Source organism: Hemiscyllium ocellatum, chromosome 44, assembly GCF_020745735.1.
Source record: "Hemiscyllium ocellatum isolate sHemOce1 chromosome 44, sHemOce1.pat.X.cur, whole genome shotgun sequence".
NCBI lineage: Eukaryota > Metazoa > Chordata > Chondrichthyes > Orectolobiformes > Hemiscylliidae > Hemiscyllium > Hemiscyllium ocellatum.
This window is the reverse complement of record NC_083444.1, coordinates 20,407,232-20,427,775: the sequence shown is the minus strand read 5'-3', so window position 1 is coordinate 20,427,775 and position 20,544 is coordinate 20,407,232.

Genomic DNA, 20,544 nt, shown 5'->3' with positions numbered 1-20,544 from the left:
TCACTATTGAGAGGGACCTCAATATTCTTTGCTTCAGTATTCACAACTGAAAGGGACCTTGACATTTGCAAGGATAGTGTGAAACAGACTGATGCATGAGAACATGTTGATGCTAGGACATGTTGAAGGACGATGTGCTGAAAATTTTGAAAAATAGAAGGATTGATAAATCCCCTGAGCCAGACTGGATAAATGCTACGTTAGATCAGGAAGCGTGGGAGCAGACTTCTGAGCAGTTGCAAATGATCGCATTGTCCACGGAAGTACTGCTAGATGATTGGAGGGTGGCACATGTTATTCCCTCCTTCAAGGAAAGGAATACGGATAATCCTGGGAGTTACAGACCAGTCAGTCTTATGTTTGTGATGGGCAAAGTATTGGAATTGATTCTAAGAGACAGGATTTATGATTACTTGGAAAGCTAGTTTGATTAGAGATAGTCAGCATGCCTTTATGAGGGGCAGGTCGTGCCTCACAAACCTTATTGAATACTTTGAGGATGTGACAAACACATAGATGAAGTGCATGTGGTGAACATGAATTTTAACAAGGCCCTTTCGATGCGGATCCCCGTGGGAGGTTCATTAAGGAAGTAATTAGGCGTGAGATACAGGAAAATATTGTCTGGCTGTATATCAGATTGGTGACCCATAGAAGACCGAGGATGATGGCAGATGGAGAGTATTCAGTCTAGAGATCGGTGACCAGTGGTGTTCTGCAGGGATCGGTTCTGGGACCTCTGCTCTTTGTGATTTTTATAAATGATTTGGATAAGGGAGTGGAAGGCTGGGTTAGTAAGTTTGCCGATGACACAAAAGGTTGGTCGAGTTGTGGATAGCATGAAGGCTGTTGGAGGTTGCAACAGGACATTGAAAGGATGCAGAACTGGGCTGATAAGTGGCAGATGGAGTTCAGTCTGGAAAAATTTGTAAGGTTGAATTTGAATGCAGAATACAGGGTTAAAGGCAGGATTCTTGGCATTTTGGAGGAACACAGGGATCTTGAGGTCCATGTCCATAGATCCCTCAAATTGACACCCAAATTGATAGGGTTGTTAAGAAAGCGTGTTGACTTTCACTAGCAAGACAATTGAGTTTAAGAGCTGTGAGGTTATGCTGCAGCTTTACAGAGTCCTGGTTAGACCACCCTTGGAATATTGTGTTGGGGTTCTGTTCGCCTCATTATAGGAAAAATGTGCAAGCTTTAGCGATGGTGCAGAGGAGATTTACTAGGATCCTGCCTGGACTGGAGGGCATGTCTTATGAAGAAAGGCTGAGGATCTAGGGTTTTTCTCATTGGAGCCAAGAAGGATGAGAGGTGACTTGATGGAGGTGTGCAAGATATCGAGAGATATAAATAGAGTGGATAGCCAAAGACTTTCCCCAAAGCAGAAATGATTATCACAAGGGAGCTTAATTTTAAGGGAATTGGAGGAAGGTTTAGCAGAGATGTCAGAGGTAGGTTCTTTACGCAGAGAGTGGTGGATGCATGGAATGCACTGCCAGCAGTGGTTGTAGAGTTAGAGACATTAGGGACATGTAAGCGACTATTGGAAAGGCACATGGAAGACAGTGCAATGAGGGATATGCAGGTTAGTCTGATCTTATAATGGGATAAACAACCAGCACAATATCAAGGGTTAAAGAGCCTGTGCTGTGCTGTACTCTACTGTTCTATGTCCTGTGTTCGAGACCCTGCCTAGCCTGTCATGTTAGGAAATCCTTGGTATTGGACCAGTTAATTGGTTTTAATGACACCACTGTCCTAAATGAAGCCATCAGGAGAAAGTGAGGACTGAGATGCTGGAGAGTCAGAGTAGAAAAGCCCAGCAGGTCAAGTAGAATCTGAGGAGCAGGAGATTCGATGTTATGGGCATAAGCACTCATCGTGAATGACGCCATATCCAGATACCATCACTCTGCTCTTGTCTTCAATGTTATAGTTAAAGAAACATGAGCAGATATCTAGGGTGTTATTTCAAAAATGCCATATCTTAATAGTCAGAGAAACAATGGGATATAGTTCTCCAATTCAGGGTTAATGACCCGATCTATCTTCCCTTGATGCAGTTTTTTTGGTCATGGGAAAATGTCGACTTCAATGTCAGTTCATGAAATGCTCCTTCAGACCGATCTTTCACATGGATCTTCGCCACAACTGGTTTATATTCATCAACATGGAATAAATCACAAACTCTGTTACATGATTCAAAGTGATTTGAAGTTATAAAATAATAAGTAATGCATTGGATTTCAAGGTTTGTGGATGTACATTAGTATGTGAATGTGCATTGGCTTACATCAATCATCTTGTACTTCTTTGACATCTTATTTCCATAGATATCCTTTTGGTCTTAATCTATAGGTAAAATATCTTTTTTATTTGTCAAACTATACCGCGAATAATTTCCCTACGCTCCCTTGGCCTTTCTGAGTTTTGTTTTTAATTTATATTTCATCCATTTAGAATTTCTATTGAGATATAATTTTAGAATTTTTTTTGTCATGATAAGAATCTTTCTTTCACTGTTCTCTCTCACCCTGTATTCTTCTGGGACAGGAATAGGGCTCTTGATCTGGAAATATAACTATTTATGTTGTTGGGTCATGTCTAAATTGTGTCTCTTGAATATCACTTTTGAAATCCTTTCGTTTCATCATTTTGTTTTCTTCTATCCACATCCAGTCCAACTTTGCCAGAAAATCTCAGGTTCAGAAGAGTTACTTGGGTGTAACTGAGAAGTAAAAAAGGGATTGTATTATAGACCCCCTAATAGTCAGCAGAAAATTGAGAAACAGATTTGCAAGATATTTCAATTATCTGTAAGAATAATAGGGTGGTTATGGTAGGGCATTTTAACTTTCCAAACATAGACTGGGACTGCCGCATTGTTAAGGGTTTAGATGAAGAGGATTTTTTTAAGTGTGTACAAAGAACAATTCTGATTCAGTATGTGAATGAATCTGCTAGAGAAGGTGCAAAACTTCACCTACTCTTGGGAAATAAGGCAGGGCAGGTGACTGAGGTGTTAGTAGGGGAGCACTTTGGGCCAGCAGGCAAAGTGATGGAAAAGGATAGACCAGATCTAAACGTTGAACTTCTAAATTGGAGGAAGACTAATTTTCATGGTATTGGGCAAGAACTTTCAAAAGCTGATTGGGCATAGATGTTCTTAGGTAAAGAGATGGCTGGAAAATGGGAAGCCTTCAGAAATGAGATAACGAGACTCCAGAGACAGTATATTTCAGTTAGGGTGAAAGGAAAGGCTGGTAGCTGTAGGGAGTGCTGATAAATTGAGGTTTTGGTTAATAAAAAGAAGGGTGCATATGTCAGGAATAGACAGGATAGATCACGTGAAACCTGAGAGTATAAAGATAGTAGAAGTATACTTCAGAAGGAAATCACGAGGGAAAAAGGGAGACAAGAGATGGCTTTGGCAAGTAGGGTTCAGAAGAATCCAAAGGGTTTTTACAAATAGATGAAGGGCAAAAGGGTAACTTGGGAGAGAATAGAGCCCCTCAAAAGATCAGCAAGGCGGCCTTTCTGTGGAGCTGCAAGAAGATGGTGGAGATACTAAATGAGTATTTTGCATCAGTGTTTACAGTGGAGAAAGATACAGAAGATATAGAATGCAGGGAAATAGATGGTGACATCTTGAAAAATGTCCATATTACAAAGGTGGAAGCGCTGGATGTCTTGAAACACATAAAAGTGGATAAATTCCCAGGACCTGATCAGATTAGATTAGATTAGACTTACAGTGTGGAAACAGGCCCTTCGGCCCAACAAGTCCACACCGACCCGCCGAAGCGCAACCCACCCATACCCCTACATTTACCCCTTACCTAACACTACGGGCAATTTAGCTTGGCCAATTCACCTGACCCGCACATCTTTGGACTGTGGGAGGAAACCGGAGCACCCGGAGGAAACCCACGCAGACACGGGGAGAACGTGCAAACTCCACACAGTCAGTCGCCTGAGTCGGGAATTGAACCCGGGTCTACAGGCGCTGTGAGGCAGCAGTGCTAACCACTGTGCCACCGTGCCGCCCACAAATGTACCCTAGCACTCTGTAGGAAGCTTGTGAAGTGATTACTGGGCCCCTTGCTGAGATATTTGTATCCTTGATAGTCGCATGTGAACTCCCGGAAGACTAGAGGTTGGCTAATGTGGTGCCACTATTTAAGAAAGTGGTCAGGGCAAGCCAGGGAACTATAGACCAGTGAGCCTGATGTCAGTGATGGGCAAGTTGTTGGAGGGAATCCTGAATTTACACACATTTGGAAAGTCAAGGACTGATTAGGGATAGTCAACATGGCTTTGTATATGGGAAATCATGTCTCACAAACTTGATTGAGGTTTTTGAAGAAGTCACAAAAAGGATTGATGAGGGCAGGGTGGTGAACGTGATCTATATGGACTTCAGTAAGGCGTTCGACAAGGTTCCACCATGGGATACTGGTTGCCAAGGTTAGATCTCATGGAATACAGGAAGAACTAGCATTTGGATACAGAACTGGCTTGAAGGGAGAAGACAGAGGATGATGGTGGAGGGTTGTTTTCAGACTCGAGACCTGTAACCAGTGGAGTGCCACAAGGATTGGTGCTGGGTCCACTACATTTTGTTATTTACATAAATGATTTGAATGTGAACCTAGAGGAGGTAATAGTTACTAAGTTTGTAGATGACACCAAAATTAGAGGTGTAGTGGACAGCAAAGAAGGTTACCTCAGAGTACAACAGGATTTTGATCAGATAGGCCAATGGGCTGAGGAGTGGCAGATCAAGATTAATATTGATAAATGTGAGGTGTTGTATTATGGGAAAGTAAGTCTTAGCAGGATGTATACACTTCATGGTAAGGACCTAGGGAGTGTTGCCGAACAAAGAGACCTTGGAGTGCAGGCTCATAGCTCCTTAAAAGTGGAGTCGCAGGTCGATAATATAGTGAAGAAGATGTTTGGTATGGTTGCCTTTATTAGTTTTAGAGTGCATAGTTTTATGAAAGCATAGTTTTAGAGTGAGAGGGGAAAGATGTAAAAGAGACCTAAGGGGCAACGTTTTCGCGTGTGTATGGAATGAGCTGCCAAAGGAAGTGGTGGAGGCTAGTACAATTGCAATATTGAAAAGGCATCTGGATAGGTATATGAGTAGAAGTGTTTGGAGGGATATGGGCCAGGTGCTGGCAAGTGGGACTAGATTAGGTTGGGATGTGTAGATGGCATGGACGAGTTGGACCGAAGGTCTGTTTCTCTGCTGTGCATCTCTATGACTCTTGTCTGTACTAGACATCAAAGCGTTACCCATGTTGTCTTTGTCTTGTTCCATATTTATGCTAAATGTAAGTACTAATGTCACTGGTTCAAAACTATTCCCTCAATTTATCTATTGGCCCAGTTTCATGTCAGAAGATTACACCTGGAATTGCTATCTGTATCATTGTGCTATTTTGTGCTAATGAGCTTGGTTAGATATGATTCGAGAATTTGGTGTTCTCAGAGCCTGGGACTGACCATATATTTGGCCCTTCCAGTTGGTTCCATCATTTAATAGGAAAATGGCTGATCCGACATTCCTCACATCCACTTTCCTGCATTTTCCCGGTGACCCTTCATTCACGACTTTTTGACGATCCATCTTTGATGAAGATAAGCTCAATTATTAGCTTGCCCTCTCTACATGAATGCTGCCCCACCCTTTTGTGATATCCACATTTTTTGCTTTCATTACAGTTTCAAGTAATTAGCTCCTACAAAAATCTATCTCTTTCAGCTCTCCCTGTGGCTGTGCCTCTATTTCATCCCCCATGAAACAAATCTTAATTTCTCATTTTTTAACTCAAGTCAGTGTGTACTACCTATGTTTGTGATTTGGAGGCATAATTAACCCTTGTATGATGACCATTAGCCTATTTGTATAGCCACCAATCTTTTAGATCAGCTGCCAATCCATTATTATCTTTTCTTTGACACTCTTATTTCCCTTAACGTAACATTTCAATTTCTGTTTGAATTTTTGCATCGTGTTCCTTGTTCTAAATTCTAATGTTTCTCCCCCTCCCCCTCAGTTATTTTTACTTTGTGCATGGGATGCAGGGATCTCTGACTAAAACAGCATTTATGGCTCATCCTTAACATCCTCAGTGAAGACAGTGATGTGCTGATCAGATTCACTGTTGTTTCTGCATTTACCAGCATGCACTTTTTGTTATTTACTCGTGGAATGTGGTTATCGTTGGTTCGGTATTTATTGCCTGATACCAGTTGCTCCTTCATAAAGTGCAGGGGTGAGCTGCCTTCTTGAACTGCTGCAGTCTGTGTAGTGTAGGTGGACCCGCAATGCTGTTAAGGAGAGAGCTCCAGGATTTTGACCCAGTGACACAGAAGGAAAGGTGACATACTTCCAAGTCAGGATAGTGAGTGAGTTTGAGGTTAACGTGCAGGGGTCAGTATTTTCATGTATCTGTCACCCTTATCCTTCTGGTTGGCACAGGTTGTGTGTTTGGAAGATACTGTCTAAGGAACTTTTGGTGACTTCGGACAGTGCATCTTGAAGATATTACGTACTGTCCTACTGAACGACAGTGGAAGGAATGGGTGTTTGTGAGTGCAGTGTTAATTAAGTGGGTTGCTTTGTCTTGGATGGTATCGAACTTCTTGAGTGTTGTTAGAACTACACTCATCCAGCAAGTGGGGAGCACTCTGTCATGCTCTTGACTTGTGTTTTGGAGATGATGGACAGGCTTTGGGGATTCAGGAATTGAGTTACTCATAGCTATATTCTGACCTTCCACGAGATTCTGGAAGCCATAGTACCTAATTATTTTGTACAGTTTTCAACAAGTTCTGTAGCTTGGGATGAGATAGTTGGTTAGCTGCCTGAACTGCTGGGTTACCATGCAGACGTTTCAAAACCATGTTGGGTAACATCATCAGTGTGATTTCTGTGAAGCGCTATTGTTCTGTCCTGCTTGGTTTTAATGTGGGTCCGGTCTGTTGAGGTGAGGGTCACTTCAGGTCTTCTCTGTGTTTTGTACACTGGGTCCATCTGTGTGTTTGTATACTGGTCTATCTCGATGTGTTTGCATACTAGGTTTATCTCTATGTTTTTGCTAATGGCCTTTTTTGATTGAAAACCAGGTTTCCAAGAACTGTCTTGTGTCTTTGGTTCACTTGTCATAGACTAAATTGATGGCTCTCTTGGTCTGTGTACAGAGATGAGGGAGAGTGGATCCAGTCAGTTAGTTGCCAGTTGGTGTTCGTGAAGTCAGGTGGATAGTTTTCTTCCTGTTTTTTCCAATGTCACATTTGCTGCAGCTGTTACAAGGAATTTTGTGCACCACACTAGTCCTACATATTGTGGGTATGGGGCCCTTGGTCCTGGTAAGTAGTTGGCATTGTGTGGCTGTTGGTTGGTGTGCTACCATAATACCTACGTTTTTAACAGCCTGGTAGTTAATCCCGGTATGTTCTTCACATATGGCAAGGTGGCATATGTTTGTTGGACAGGAATTAGCAGATGAAGCTGATATGGTATCCGTTGTTAACAATGACTTTTTGTATCTATTCTTCATCTTCTTTACTCTCGCTCATCTCCATACACACAAAACAAGAGGGCCATCAATTCAGCTATGACAATGTAACCATTCCAGGGCAATCCAATTCTTGACTCCATGTACAAACTGTTTCAGGGAAGACCCGGAGGTGACACACCCGCCAGCAGACTGGACCCACAGAAAAAAAACAGGTGGAACAGAACAACAGCGCTTCATGGAAGTCACCCTAATGATGTTACCCAGCATGATAACAAAACATCTACACGGTAACCCAGCAGCTCGGCCAAAAACATCATATGGCAAGTCCAGTTCAATTCCTGGGTAAAAACAATGACTGTAGATGCTGGAAACCAGAGTTTAGATTAGAGTGGTGCTGGAAAAGCAGAGCAGTTCAGGCAGCATCCGAGGAGCAGTAAAATCGACGTTTCGGACAAAAGCCCAGTATTCTTGATGAAGGGCTATTGCCCGAAATGTCGATTTTACTGGTCCTTGGATGCTGCCTGAACTGCTGTGTAGCTCAATTCCTAGTCAATGCGCAACCCAAGGATGTCAATAGTTGGTGAGTCAGTGATGATCAGAGAATTAAATGGTATGGGCCAATAGTTAGGTTCTCTCCAATTGGTGCTGGTCATTGCATGTTATTTGTCTGGCCTGGATGCATTTGCCACTTGGCAGCCCAAGCCTGGATATTGTCCAGATGTTGTTGCATTTGAAAAATAGACGACTACAGTATCTGAGGATTGCGACTGGTACTTAATGTTTTGCAATTATTGGTGAACTTCCCCATTTCAGGTCTTATGATGGAGGGAAGGTCATTGATCAACAGCTGAAGATGGTTGGACCTAGGATACTCCCCTGAGGAACCCTGCAAAGATGTCCTGGGGGTGAGATAACTGATCTCCAATAACCACAACATTTTCCTATGTAAAAGGATAAGCAGAGAACTCAACACCTCCTCCCCCACCCCACGATTCCTTGTTACTCCAAGTTTGCTGGGGTTTCTTGAGGCTACACCCGGTCACATGTGGTCTTGGTAGTTAGACTCACCTACAGCTGGAATTCACTTCATCTTGACAGTTCAGTCTTTCAGAGACATTAATTATTTTGTAATGAAATTCTCTCAGTCTCTGTGCTGTCTAACTGGACTCTATGCAGAGTAATAGCAGTGTTTACCATCCAGCAGATGCACTTCAGTAACTCATCAAAGCTGCTCTGACAAAGAACTCAGTTCTGATAGTGATACTTATGGCACTTCACTGGTCACAGGCCTCCAGTCTGAAAACAACCCTCTCTCTTTGAGCCAGTTCCATATCCAAATGGCTAGTTCTCCCTTTATTCCGTGAGATCTAACCTTGCTAACCAGTATCCCAGGAATGTGCATTGGCTTACATCAATCATCTTGGTCAAATAGGCCAATGGGCTGAAAAGTGGTAGATGTAGTTTAATTCAAATAATGTGAGCTGCTGCATTTTGGGGAAGCAAATCTTAGCAGGACTTGTACACTTAATGGTAAGGTCCTAAGGGTGTTGTTGAATAAAGAGACCTTGGAGTGCAGATTCAAAGCTGCTTGAAAGTGGAGTCGCAGGTAGATAGGATAGTGAAGAAGGTGTTTAGTGAGCTTTGCTTTTTATCAGTCAGAGTATTGAGTACAGGAGTTGGGAGGTCATGTTGCAGCTGTACAGGACATTGGTGAGACCACTGTTGTAATATTGCGTGCAACTCTGGTCTCCTTCATATTGGAAAGATGCTGTGAAACTTGAAAGGGTTCAGAAAATATTTACAAGCATGTTGCCAGGGTTGGAGGATTTGAGCTATAGGGAGAGGCAGAACAGGCTGGGGCTGTTTTCCCTGTGGCATCGGAGGCTGAGGGGTGACCTTTGAGGTTTACAAAATTATGAGGGGCACGGATAAGATAAATAGACAAAATCTTTTCCCTGGGGTGGGTGAGTCCAGAACTAGAGGGCATAGGTATAGGATGAGAGGGGAAAGATATAAAAAGGTAGCTAAGGGGCAGCTTTTCATGCAGAGAGTGGTATGTGTATGGAATGAGCTGCCAGAGGAAGTGGTGGAGGCTAGTACAATTACAGCATTTAAATTGAATTTGGATGGGTATATGAATAGGAAGACTTTGGAGGGAAATGGGCCGTGGATGGCAGGTGGGACTAGATTGGATTGGTATATCTGGTCGTCATGGACTGGTTGGACTGAAGGGTCTGTTTCCATGCTGCACATCTCTATGACTATGATATAATGTCACATCAGACTCTAAACACTACTTCTCCCTCCAGATGCCGCCAGACCTGCTGAGTTTGTCCAGCGTTCTCGGTGTTTGCTGTAAGTAATGACTCAATTTCTTTTGTTACCAAATATCTTTTCTCAGGATGCATGATTGTTATCAGAGGGGGGTCTTTCGCATTTCACCTTTGGTTCATATGAGGTCAATCCACAGACTTTTAAAAACAACTTCTTCACTGTTGCAATTTTACAATTAATTTCTAAACTCAAACCCCTGGGAGCCTCAAATCATGTATAAATGTCACACCCACCTCACGTGGAATAGTGAATCTTACCGAAAAGCATGGTGCACCAAATGGTCTGCTCTTTGCAATTTATTACCCCATCCTTGCAACTATCAGGATGCCAGGCACTCTACTGATTTTTTTAAAAATGTTTTGAAAGTCATTTTGATTTTGACTGCCTCAAAACAAAGTGGCTGTGATCATTTTTGTGTAACTACTTTCCTTTCAGTGATGTAATGTCGTTACTGGAAAGATATTTGCTTTGAGGATATTAATTTATCTCTTTAACAATAATTCTACTTTTTAACTATATCATTGCTGTGGCTATTCTATAATTGCTCACCTTTAACTGAATACTTTATTGGCTCATGCAAAATAGTTTGCCACCTTTAACAGTGTTTCCTTTAAAATATCATTCATATAATATTTTTACCAGTGAATCATACACCTTCTATTCAAATTTGCAATTTTTTTGAGCTAATGCATGAAGTTTTTCCTTTAAATGTTTTCTTTATCATTCTTGATAGTCTGACTGCAGATGTTATCCCAAAGTTTTAGCCAACAATTTGAGTGAATGATAGCAACCAGCTACAAGAAACCATGCATTTGTGTCACCTGTAATGCTGTGAGATGATGCTGTCACTTTAAGAGGTGATGTTGTCCTTTCTTTTGAAGCGAGATTGTAATGCAAAAGGCACAAACTGGCTACTGAACAGAACTTAAATAAAGAACTTGGGAGGACTAGGTGTTTTTTAAAACGTTGGAACAATGGAAGCAGCCTGAATGGGTATGGTCAACTCTCACAGTCCAGGCTTTCTAGTGTTTTATTTAGCTTTAAGCAGCAGAAGCTGTTTGAATCTAAAACGATTTGGGAGCTTCAGTGAATGTCTCCTCACTGCTATTTGCTCTGAACTTTCTTGTGATTTTGTTTTTCCTCCTGGATTGGAGAACTGCATTTGAGACTCTGCATCTGAATTTGCCTGTTTGCCAAGGGGTGTGTTTATGGGATGTCACTGCATTGGAACTGTTCATTAGGAATAGGCACTGTACTTTTTATTCAGTTTTCCAAAGCAGCTAAGGCACTCAAAATTTCACGTCCTTTTGTTTATATTTGAACTACTGTTTTTAAATAAGTTATGCTTTGCTTAACATCAAGTAATTTGACAAGTCACATTGCATCGATGATATGGAGGTGCCGGTGTTGGACTGGAGTAGTTAACTCAAAAATCACACATCACCATGTTGTAGTCCAACAGGTGTATTTAAAACCACAAGCATTCAGAGTGCAGTCCTTTTTCAGGTGTAGTGAGAGAACATACCGACACAGAGCTTATAGGCAGAGATCAAAAGCTGAAATATCAAAATACCATTCTCTACTCACAACAATGTGTCAGGTAAGTCTCTTCAGATGACCAAGAGTGATAGATGATGTTTATAAAGTCAATGTCAGTGCTGTGCTGTTATGACAATCAGACAGCAATAGGAATTTATACCACATCTACCTTTAAACTAAGAAAACGTTAGTGTCCAGGCTAGGGTCCAAGTATTTTAGGGGGTCATTTCCAATCCATAATAGTAGTGAGACTGACAAGTCATCAAATAGAATGTTAAACACTTTTATAGAAAAGAAAAAAGGTCAGTTGGTAATTGTGTTTGCAAGTAGCGTCTTCAAAATAGAGAGACTGTAGGAGAATGGCTGGTCTTTCACAAGTCCGAACAGTTAGCATCCAGTCAGCTGAAGACACCCCGACCAGGATTGTGGGGGGTGGCGAACAGAGGGGAGGAGGGGTAGGGTGGGTATAGCATGCCAGAGATGCACATGAGAAACTCCAAAGACAATTTTAAGAGAAACTAGGGAGAGGCAATATAAGCTGGTCCAACCAGTGATACCTTCATTCTACCAATGTATAGGAAAAGTATGGAAAAATGTAGGTTTCTCAAAAGCACGTGTTGATTTTATAAAATAATACCATTGTAGAAGAGGTCCATCAAATCTGCACCAATAAACGTTACTCTAAATCTACAATAGTCTCACTTTCAGGCGCATAGCTTTGAATGTTATGCCATCTCAAAGGCTCATCCACATCCTTTGTTTGAATGACATGAGGTTTCTCATCTCTGCACCACTAGGCAGTATATTTCAGACCTCACTATACTCTGGGTGAAAGAAAGTTCCCCTCAGAACCTCTCTAAACCTCCTTCCTTTTGTGACAGGTTTACATGCTGGATTAGACTGGAAAGGTATTGAATGTAATGATTGTATTGTTATTGGTTTGCTGCAATCAAGAGGTAGCTGTATTTTAACGTTGTGATCACTATTATCCATGTAATATCACATGCCTCAGGGTGAAGTCACAATATTCAGTGCTTAAAACAAATGACTCCAGCAAACTGATGTTATTTTGTGACAATTGTTAAAAGTATGTGCGTGCATATGGTGGAAATGCATTGTTTCTGGTCACTTTCTTCATAAGTATTTTGCTCTCTCCATATCACAAAATGCTGGGTTTCCATTCTCACTCTCTAACTCCATTTGTGATTCAGTGTCAGCTTGATTTTCAAAATGACCTGTGACTGAGGGTGTTCAGTGAACATGCTGAGGTCATACTGAGGCAATGCTCTGAATTGTTCCTGCTCTTAATCCTTTTCTTAAGAAGCTATAGTAATGTGGCATCTTTCCTACATGTATTTAAAGATGTTCAATTTTCATGATTGACTTGAGGAAATACCGTATCCTGATTCTGCTGTGCAGCTCCAGTGGGAGTGCTTCTTACATAGTATGTCTTTATCCAAATAAGGTAAAGCTAAATTTGCCATTGTCCACCTAGACCAAATGGTTACTCTCTCATTACAGAGAAATGTTTGGTGGTGGGTTAACCTGGAGATCATCATACTTCAGGGAAGGGGAGAGGTTGATAAGGAGAGATCTTCATGCTAACCTCAGCCAGTGCAGCAATTGAACCTACACTATTACCATTAAATGGCATTGCAGCCCAGTCACCCAACCAACCGAATGAATCAACCCCCATCTGAACAAAACCTCATAACCTGTGTGTTAATGTATATAACTGAACCTTACAACTGGGAATCGGGGGGAATTAGTGAAAATTGCTCCTGAGGATTTACCAATAGTATCAATGCAAATTCAGAAAACCATAATCTTATCCAATTGTGATACGTTTATGTTTAACAGACCAAATAATGTGAATAATAATATCGCATCTTAATTGTGGAGAGTGAAATTGTCAGATTCAATTTTGAATGCTCTTACCACATGTTAGATACTAATTTAATGTTTTTTTTTAACGATGAAAGTTCTGACCTAATTGCTGCAATACCTTTACTTCATTCTCCACAATCTTCACATGTAATATGAATAATATTACATTTTGATAACTATACAAAATGCTTTTGTGTTTTGTTTACTGTTTCAAATTAAAATTTACTGTTGACAAAATAGAAAATTGGTTTCAGTATTAAGTACCAGATCTGAAAAGTTCACTCAAATTTGAAAAGGAAACTTTGTTAAGGCAGTTAAATACACTGATGCTGCTCATGCTGTCTGTCTCACTATTCCCTCATTCTCTGGATTGTGCTTTTTTTTCATATTGCAGCTAACTTGGCAGTGATTGTGATCCTATCCAGAGGAAGGTGTGGTCTCACCAGATGCATCACTTGCTACCTTGTATTCATGTCGGTGACAGAGCTGCTGATCATTATTACAGCTGTAATGTTGAACCGTATTGTTGGCATTTATTTCCCATTCAGTGTCATGTATGTCACCCCAGTCTGTAATGTTAATTTTATTCTAATGGTTGGAAGCAGTGATTGTTCTGTCTGGGCAACTGTGGTATTCACTATTGATAGGTTTGTAGCCATTTCTTGCCAGAAATTGAAGGCAAGATATTGCACAGAAAGTAACAGCTGTGATTATAGGGGCAGTTTGTGGAATGAGCTGTATCAAAAATATATTCTGGTATTTCATACACAAACCATTGTATACAATTGGTAATATACCATGGTATTGCAAAATTAAGTTTATATTTTATACCTCGCCTGCATGGGCTGCATTTGATTGGATTAATTACATTTCAACACCTTGTCTCCTATTTATTTTGCTCTTATTGCTCAACGTTGTAACTGTCAGAGTAATTCTAAAGGCCATTCGAACAAAAGATTCCGTGTCAGTAAAAAGGCGGAAAATGACACGGAGGTGAGGAACCGGAGAAAGTTTATCATCCTGCTCTTCTGTATCTCTGGCAGTTTCCTCCTGTTATGGTTGCTGTATGTTTTAACATTTCTCTATGTTCGAATTACAAAAGTGAGTTATTTCTCGGGTTTCAATTATAAAGCGTCCAATTTCAATCTGGAAGAAAGTGGCTATGTGCTTCAGATTTTAAGTTCCTGCATAAACCCATTTATTTCTGCAGGGACCCAAAGTAGGTTCAGAAATGAGTGAAGGAGTGGTATTAAATTTTCCATCAACTTTGTTGTGAAGATTTTTAAATTTTGACAAAAAATAAATATTTCATGGACTAAGACTTATTCATATAATCTTGCAGTTGGCACAATAAAGAGACAGTGTTCAAGGCAGCCCGATTTACATATGTTCAGTTTAAGAAGGTTACTTACATACACAATCTCATTCAGGGGTACAATTCTAAAGATGCAACACTAATAACCACCTCCTTTATATTATCCCGCATTGTGTTCTGATTTACTAACTTCAGCCACAGTGCCAGGCATAGACATTTTCACACATATATCTCCCTCTGCTGTGTGATGTAACAAACTGCAGCTGATGCCCACAATTTCATCTTCATCTCCCTCTGGCAAATGCTATTAAGATCACACACACAAACTCACATGCACACAAACCCACATACACACACAGAAATAACACAGCTTCATTATCCTCAACTGGGTACTGCTAAAATCTGTAAAAGAAACACAACATGACTTTACGTTCCCCTCTTGTGGACTTTAATAATCTCATTCAAACGTACACAATTTCACCATTGTCTCTAGGGCCGGGTGCTGTCATCTCTCTCCTTCCTTCCTTCCTTCCTTCCTTCCTTCCTTCCTTCCTTCCTCTCTCTCTCCTCCTTCCTCTCTCTCCCCTCCTTCCTCTCTCTCTCTTCCTTCCTCTCTGTCTCTCTCTCTCTCTCTCTCTTCCTTCCTCTCTCTCTCTCTCTCTTCCTTCCTCTCTCTCTCTCTCTCTCTCTCTCTTCCTTCCTCTCTCTCTCTCTCTCTCTCTTCTTTCCTCTCTCTCTCTTCCTTCCTCTCTCTTTCTCTCTTCCTTCCTCTCTCTCTCTTCCTTCCTCTCTCTCTCTTCCTTCCTCTCTCTCTCTCTCTCTTCCTTCCTCTCTCTCTCTCTCTTCCTTCCTCTCTCTCTCTCTCTCTCTCTCTTCCTTCCTCTCTCTCTCTCTCTCTCTCTCTTCCTTCCTCTCTCTCTCTCTCTCTCTCTCTCTCTCTCTCTCTCTCTTCCTTCCTTCCTCTCTCTCTTCCTTCCTCTCTCTCTCTCTCTTCCTTCCTCTCTCTCTCTCTCTTCCTTCCTCTCTCTCTCTCTCTCTCTCTTCCTTCCTCTCTCTCTCTCTCTCTCTCTTCCTCCCTCTCTCTCTCTCTCTCTCTCTCTCTCTCTCTCTCTCTCTCTCTTCCTTCCTCTCTCTCTTTCTTCCTCTCTCTCTCACACACACATACACACCCTTTCTCTCTCACTCACACACGCACACAATTTAATCTTCACCCTCCCCCTGCTGGGTGACAATATAACCTCATTCACAGGGAGATAATCTCACTTTCCCCTCCCTCAGCTGGGTGCAATGACAATCATCATGTTTCCACCTGGGCCTTTGTAACCTTGTTACCACAAAGTCAGGAAAAATCCCATGATATACTTTCTGTAACATCTGAACTGCCTGATGTTCCAATGGCCTCTCAATCATGGTAGGAACCATTCCCACCTGTAATCCAGCTACAGAAATCACTTTTGCCATACTCCAGTCCTCTGGCACTTCCCCTGTTCCCAGACAGGAATTAAAACTGTGCGCCAGAGCCTCTGCAATTTCCTACCTCACCTCTTACAGCAATACAATTGCTGTAAGAGGGATACAATTCTGGGTTGGGATGTCCATTTTTAAACCTGAATGAGTCTCCAATAGCCACCAATACCTCCCCATTTTCTGAGCAATCTTCTCATAGACTCTTTTCCACACCTATGTTCTTATTTTCTAAAATGAAGTCTGAAGAGAAACATTCTTTTTAAATGCTTCCAATATCCTGCAGCTTCACACATAGGTTGTTCCTTTGGTCCCTAACGGATGCTACACTTTCCCTAGTTAACCTCCTCTCACATATGAATTCATGACATAGCTTATAATTCTCCCAAATGGTTTTACAAGTCATTTTTCATTCCCTTTTTGCTCTTCACACTGCTTTCTCAATTCTCTCTTGCAGTTTCCATAATTCTCTAGGGCCACTTCTGAATTGCCTCATTTGGACTTGCTAAAATGCTTTCTGTTCATCCTTATACAATCCTGAATTGCCCTAGACATCCACACTTATCTGAGCTTATTAATCCTGTGTTCTCCCAGTGAATACATCTTGGACTTGGACTCTCCCTGGCACCTTAGTGAATGTCTCCCATTATTCTGCTGTAGACCTACCCGCAAGGAGCTGTTCCCAGTCAACTGTGGCCAGATTTTGTGTTACAGACCTGACACCAAAACCCCTCAAAATACATGAAGGAGATAGCCTGGTCTCTAACTGTTTATTAGTAAAGATAAGTGTGCCATTTGATCGGTCAAAATACTTAACTTTGCACAAAACAAACTTTATTTTTTCACAACAATTAAAATATAGACAAAGTAAAAACAGCAGAATTGGATTCACTGTAACTATAGAAATGCATAACAAAACATTATATAAAATAACTTCTAATTAATCGTTTTAAGAAAGGAACATCGCATAAACACACCTTTGGCAAAGGCAACTTCAGTAAAAGAGATTGTCTCATGTGCAATTCTAGCAGCAGAACGAGAACCCCAGCTTTTAGCTGGAACAGAGAGAGGAATAAAAGTTACCACATCAATCTTAAAGACCCTCAGCAACTGTTGAAAGATAAAACTAAATATCATGTTTGTGTGTGAGTTTGACCCCACCCAATCAGATTGCTTCTATTGTTCGATTTTTTTTGTAAGAAAGCCCAAAGTCTCGCAAGCTGTTTGCTTTGAAGCAGACTGCTTGTTGCCTCTGACTCAACTCTTCTTCATAAAAAAAGAACAAAGTATACCTCTCAAAGCCATAGTACTCTCAACACTCCATTCTTTAAAAAAAAAACATAAACCATCAATATACAAAGATGGCTTCATTTTATAAACACATTTTGTCTCCTGCTACTAGTACACTAACATACACATACTTTATATTGACTCTAAGCATGCAAACAATCACTAATACAGTACATTTCAATATGTTCTGTCCTACCATTGAACACCTCGGTCTTCCTTCATCAAAGTTGTGACAACACAAACAGCAGTTGTGTTTTGTCATCCTACCACATATATAACTTTCAAATTGACTGGTTGCAATAATAAACTTCATCTAAACAGTCTGGAATTTTTATCCTCAAGTTTTCCTGAAAGCTTTAATGGGTTATGGTCGGTATATGCAATTGTCTCAAAAACATTAATGGCGATATAAATGTTGAAATTTTGCAACATCAAACTCAAAGTCTCGTTCATAATTATGGAAATATTTCTGTGATTTATTATTCAATTTTCTGTAAAACGTCTTTTTTTTATCTTCTTGTCATTTTCTCATAAATGTACAGCATTGACATGCACGCATCACTCTCACCGATGGCCACCTTGATTGGTTTTGTGTAACTGGGTGTGGCTAACACCAGAGCAGTGGGTAACACAGCTTTCAGGCTGTCAGATGCCTGCTGACAGTTCACAGTCCATGGTAAGTTTTGGACATGTCTGAAATAATTCAATCAGTGGAGCAACCACACTGCTAAAATTCAGTATAAACTTCAACTAAATTCCATTCAATCCCAGGACTCACAATACTGATCTCATTGTCAATGGTGTTGGAAACTCCTCAATAACTTTTCAAATCCCATTGACCATCGGATCATGTCCAGTAACATGGCCAAGGAATGTGACTCGGGCTTTTGTGAACTCACTCTAATCCAGCTTTATCACCAAGTCTGCTTCCCATTGTTAATGGAACAATTCCAATAGATGCCACAAATGTTCCTACTATATGTGTCTAAGGGTCACGGATGTACACCACACTATCCAGAAATGACTTTATTGGTTAGTCTTGAAATGTGGCAAGCACATACTTCATAACAAATGGCATGACGTTAAACAGGTACAGTCCATTCAGTATCTCAAAAACCAAAATTGTCTTTGCTTTTTCAGAGAAAGGTACTTGCTCGTATGCTCTGAGTAGATCTAACTTAGAACTATAAATTGCTTGCCCCACCTTCTCAATACAGTCTTCCAAATGTGGAATAGTATATGAATCAGACTTTGTAAGTGTATTGACTTTGCGATAGTCCACCCATAATCATTGGGTACCAGCAGATTTTGTCACCATTATGATGGGTGAGCTTCAGTCACTGCAACTGACATTAGTTGTACAATCTTTTTTAGAAGCTATGCCAACTTTGACAGGATTAAGTTTATAACGATGTTGCTGAATTGGAACAGCATTTCCATTGTCTACAGCTAATGTAATTTGATTGCTACTTCCTAACTTATTCCCACATATCTCCCTATGTAATTGTAATAACTCTTGCAGATCAGTTTGATTTTCCTCTGGAAGATATCTCAATAATTTACCTCAATTTTTGAGAGCTTCTGCACTGTCCAGTTTAATTTGAGCAATGTACAATTCAGAATCCTCTGAAATTGGTTCCTCACTCATTCTTATAACCAGTAAAACATTTTCCTTCTGCTTTCCTTCTCTATCCAACTCTATCTCTATTTGAGCATATTCACATGACACACTATGAAGATTTCTTTCTGTCTTGGCATTCTTATGAAATAATTCACCTCACTCAATTTCTGTTTGATTGGATAAAGTTCACTAAACCTTTCTTTAAAGGTTCACCTTTCAATGGAAGTAACACTAACACATGTCTCAATTAACGAAACTGTGAGTTTTTGATTTCTTGTCTGCTTCCGGTTTCATCACATGCTGCTTTTTATATGGTATCTAGCCAAGTTATCCACTCAATTTAACCTATCTTAAAAATTTGACAAATAATCTAAATGTGTGGTCTCTGAACTCTGACTCAACAATTTCGCCTTAATTAATTTCAATGATCCTCTCATCTCACAACTAACAACTAATACAAATGAACTAACCTTGGAAGATTCATTTGGTGCACTCCATTTTCAAAAGTACGAGGGGAATTCATTTATCCCAATCCCCTGCACAGACTCAACTCTGAGCACTTGACAAGGTCTTTAAAGTTTGGTGCTCCTGTTCTAAACCTCCCTGATATTCTGGATTTGCATTGTATTATTTCTAAGCTGTCCATTCCTGGAATAATTTTAATGAAAATGTAACACTTCATTTGATTGTATTTCTGAGTGTAGTCCACATTGAGTAAAAGGTTAACTTCTATAATCCATTTTGCCATGGTACTATGCAATGGAATGGCATCTGGAAAACTAGTGGATGCAACCATTATGGTCAATAAATATTGATTCCCACTTAACGGTCCTCTGCAATCAGTTAAAACCCTTGTAAAACGTCCCTCAAATGCAATAATGAGTATTAAAGGTGTTGGCTTTATTGCTGTCGGGTTTTCCTATTACCTGACATGTTTGCAGAATTCAACCCCATGTCTATGCAGTCCAGGCCAATAAAAATGTTTGTTGTATTTTGTATAAGTTTTCCTTACTCCCAAATGGCCTCCTACTGGTAATTCATCTGCTACCTGCAGCACCTCCTTTCTATAACTCACCAGTATGGCAACTTGATGAACTTCTGCCCAGTTCCCATCCACCTGAATGTGTGATGGTCTCCATTGCCTCATCAAGACCTCATTTATAAGATTGTAACATCTGGGGATACACTCAGATTCTGTATACTATGTTTGATATTCTATTCCCTGGTGAATGAAGACCTGACGTGGAGATGCTGGTGTTGGACTGGGATGGAACATAAGTTTAATATCTCGTTTCAGCTTCATGATGCTGTGATCCTGCTACACAGCAACCTGATGAAGGAGCAGTACTTCGAAAACTAATACTTCCAAATAAACCTGTTGGAATATAACCTGGTGTTGCATGATTTTTAACATTGGCTAATGAAGACTAGCATATCATCTAAACCATCCTGTCTCCCTGTGCTAATAGCTTCAGCGATCTATGGACTTGTACACTAAGCTCCCTTTGATCCTCAGTACTCCCCTCAGATCTACCAATTATTTGGCCCCTCCAGCC